General features: G+C 43.4%; 1 pseudogene; it reads left to right on the forward strand.

Moving 5' to 3' along the window:
• Positions 1 to 565: 565 nt before the first annotated feature.
• On the forward strand, positions 566 to 3555 carry LOC136330069 (large ribosomal subunit protein uL4 pseudogene; annotated as a pseudogene).
• The last annotated feature ends 737 nt before the right edge of the window (positions 3556 to 4292 follow it).

Consider the following 4292-nt stretch of genomic DNA (forward strand, 5'->3'; position numbering starts at 1 on the left):
CATACATAGGTGGGACATAATACTGAAACTAAGAGACATTGACAAGAGTGTGGTGGTTACAGGGGGGAGGGGGGAATGGGAGAGGGATAGGGGGTGGGGAGGGGCACAAAGAAAACAAGATAGAAGGTGACAGAGGACAATCTGACTTTGGGTGGTGGGTATGCAACATAATTGAACGACAAGATAACCTGGACTTGTTATCTTTGAATATATGTATCCTGATTTATTGATGTCACCCCATTAAAAAAATAAAATTATAAAAAAAAAAAAACCAAACAAACAAACAAAAAAAAAAAAAAAAAAAGAAAGCTTATAGAGCACGGATATGCTGGACAAACATGAGATTCACATCCTGGGAAAGAGGGAGTGGGAGGGAGCAAGACTTTATCACACTTCTCAGAATGGCATGCAATTTAAAATCTATGAATCATTTATTTCTGAGATTTTTCCATTTAATAGTTTTAAACCATAGTTGACCCTGGGTAAGCGAAACAGCAGCAAGTAAAACCACAGACAAGAGGGGACTACTGTAATATTGAAATATCGATTATCTATTGCCGCAATAATGATGCGCAGTGAACAATCATATGCTTCAAAAGCATGCAACGGTAAGTTTATACATTTGGTGGTCAGCTAGGCAGCTCTGCTGATCTTTGTTGGATTTGCTCACATGTCTGGGAGTTGGCTGGTTGTTGACCACCAATGGATTTATTTCATGCACCTCCTTTAGGTCTTCTCCTTTGGTTCTAATGTATAAAATAAGCCATAAAACTGCCTTCTTCTGAGCACTTGAAATCTCGTTCTCTGGCATGTGTTGTCAGTTTGGCTCAAACAGACTCATAAAAATTCTCTGCAGGTTTGGACATTTCTTATGTCAACACCTTCCTCTTTGCCATATCAGTTGAGCACCTGCCAATGCCTCATCCCTCTTTGGATCCCAGACCTGGACTGCCTGACTTCCTGAACAGAATGTACAGCCACAAGAGCCGGGTCAGAGTGCCTAGGACCATCCACCAAACATCCTCCCTGCTCAGCGCATTATTCCCTGCATCTGGGTCAACTACAGTAATTATATTTTGAGACTTTGTGAAAGAGCCAGCCTGGGGAAGGGGCACAGGCTCTAGAATCAGACCCTCAGGGCTGGGATTCTGAGACCATTATCACTTACTTGTTGTGTGACCTTGAGCTGGTCACCTCCCCACTCCGAGTCTGTTTCCATACCTATCAAAGAGACTAATAATCCCCTACCTTGGAGTTGGGAGGATTTAATGAGATGACCTATCTGCAATCTCTCTCACATTGCCTCCTCTCCACACACTACCGTAGAAGGAAAATCATCATTATTCCTCCACTAGTAAATTTATGTCTTCCCCCAAAGATTTTCATAAGTCTATATGATTAAATCCAGATCTCAGCTTAGTGCTGGGGGGCAGGTCTGGGGACAAGAAATGGCACTGGAGCAGCCAGTCACTGAAGACAAAGGCAGCAAGACACAGTGCTGGAGTGTGTGACCCTGGAGGCAGTCTGCTTGGGTTCCGATCCCAACTTCAACTCTACCAAGTTACAAGCAAATTATAGATTTCTTGTAGCCTCAGTTTCCCCAGCTGGTTTATGAGGGGTAAAATAGTAACATATACTGCAGTTAATTGTCTCGAGGATTGCATGAAATAATAGATCGGGCTTTTGTTTTTCCTGTGGGAGCCACCAGGTTGAGAGGGGTGTGGCCTTCTCCTCCCGACGCCATAGTTGAGCGCGTCCACTGATGTCAGTGCACTTCGAAAGGGAGAATCATCTGGAAAAAACACTACTTTGCCTGCTGTGTTCAAGGTTTCCATTCAGACAGATATTATGACATCTGTTCACACCAACTTGCACAAAACACGATAGATAACCCAATGCTGTCCGTGAATTGGCAGGTTATCAAACCAGTACTGAGTCTTAAGGTCCTGGCAGAGCTGTGGCTCAAATTCCCAGAGGTGGTAGAACTCATTGCTCTGGCCAGGGTGCTTTTGGAAATATGTGTCGCAGGGGCCGCATGTTGGCACCAACCAAAACCTGGCGTCGTTGGCACTGCAGAGTACACTCAACAAGAAGCAATATGCCATCTGCTCTGCCCTGGTTGTCTTGGCTTTGCCAACCCGGTCATGTCTTAAGGTCATTATATTGAGGAAGCTCCTGAACTTTCTTTGCTGGTTGAAGATAAAGTTGAAAGCTACAAGAAAATCAAGGAGGCTCTTATGCTTCTTAAGAAACTTAAGGCTGCCCTAGCTGGTTGGCTGGGTGTTACAGAGTGTCAGCATGCAGATGTCCTGGGTTTTTTTTTCCATGTGCTTAATGCATTACACATTTTTTTAACTTTATTTATTCATTTTAGAGAGGAGAGAGAGAGACAGAGAGGGAGAGAGAGAGGAGAGAGAGACAGAGAGAGAAGGTGGGGAGGAGCTGGAAGCATCAACTCCCATATGTGCCTTGACCAGGCAAGCCCAGGGTTTCGAACCGGCGACCTCAGCATTTCCAGGTCGACACTTTATCCACTGCACCACCACTGGTCAGGCGACGTCCTGGTTTTGATTCCCAGTCAGGGCACACGTGAGAAACGATCATCTGCTTCTCTTCCTCTTCTTCTCCCTCTACTCTCTCTCTTCCCCTTCCGCAGCCAGTGGCTCGATGGGTTTGAGTGTTGGCCTCAGGTGCTGAGGATAGCTTGGTTGATTTGAGCATTGGCCCCAGATGGTGGTTGCCAGTTGGATCCTGGTGGAGGCACATGTGGGAGTCTATCTTTCCTCCTCTCACTTTAAAAAAAAAAGAAAAGAAAAGAAAAAGAAACTTAAGGCCTGAAATGGTATCAAAAAGGTTTCTGCCTCTCAGTGAGTGAGAGATGTCAAGGGCAAAGTGAGAAACTGTTGTATTTGGCACAGGGGACCTTGGATCATCTACAGTGAGGACAACGATACCATCAAAGCCTTCAGAAACATTCCTGGAATTACTCTGTTTAATGCAGGCAAACTGAACATTTTGAAACTTGCTCCTGGTGGGCATGTGGGCCTTTTCTGCATTTAGACTGAAAGTGCTTTCCCCAAGTTAGATGATCTGTGTGGCAAAGCTGCCTCCCTTAAGAGTAACTACCACCTCCTCATGCATAAGATACTGACCTTAGCAGAATCTTGAAAAGCCAAGAAATCCAAAGAGCCTTCCGAGCACTATTGCAAGAAGATTCATCACAGAGTCTTGAAGAAGAATCCACTGAAAAACCTGAGAATCATGTTGAGGCTAAACCCCTATGCAAAGACCTCCTGTGGGAACACCATTCTTTGCCAGGCCAAGAACCACAGAGCTCCGGTGCCGATTAAGCTGCAGCGGCACTGGAAGCTATATCAGATGAGAAGGGGTTCCAGGCAGGAACCCTGTGGTGGGGAGAAGGGAAAGACGGCTGTTGTCGTTACAAAGCAGAGGAAGCCTTTGGTGGGAAAAAAGTCTGCAGCTTCCAAGAACCCAGCAGCTGAGAAGCCTGCGGAAAAGAAACCCACCGCAGAAGAAGAGAAACCTCAGGCGTAAACTTAAATTTGTTTATTCTATAAAGGTCAAATCACTTTGGACAGCTAATTTTGAATAAAAAAATCCGATCATAGGCAGTGAGAAACATGAAAAAACAAAACAAAACCCAGAAACAAAGACCTGTCATGTGTGTAGCATGGGACCTGACATGAGGTACATACTCAAAACACCTTTGGTACATAGGTACTTCCAAGTTTTGCTACTTTATTTATTTTTTCTTCTTTATAAAATTTAATTAGGGTAATGCTCCCGGAGAAGAATTAATACCTCTTAAAATATTTTACCAAATTGCATTTGAAAGTATTGTGCCAGTTACCATGTCACAAGGAAATTGTGTAAGTACTGGTTTTGTCATATCTTCCCTAGTACTGGCCATTATCACTATTTGAAGTGTTTACTAATATACAGGTGTCTCATAGTTGCCTTAGTTTTTGTCTATTTGACAGCAAAGGGTGCACCAATAACTTTGTTGGAACTGGGAGGTATAATTTCTTTGAAGAGGGAACTCAGAAAGAAAAAAACATACACACACTTTGTAAATATCTTGAAAATTGAGGATGTTGTTCTTCCTCTCAACTGCTGCTACTTCTCTTTTCTGAGACATCCATTTGTGTGTATCTCGTTTAGTTCCCTTGATTTTGACGCTTGAAGATTTGGAATGTGGAAGTGCCCCAAAGTGGTGACAATTTAACAGCTTAAGATAAACTTATTTATTTGTTTGTTTGTTTATTTATTTA

This window comes from Saccopteryx bilineata, chromosome 3, assembly GCF_036850765.1.
Source record: "Saccopteryx bilineata isolate mSacBil1 chromosome 3, mSacBil1_pri_phased_curated, whole genome shotgun sequence".
In the NCBI taxonomy this organism is placed as follows: Eukaryota; Metazoa; Chordata; class Mammalia; order Chiroptera; family Emballonuridae; genus Saccopteryx; species Saccopteryx bilineata.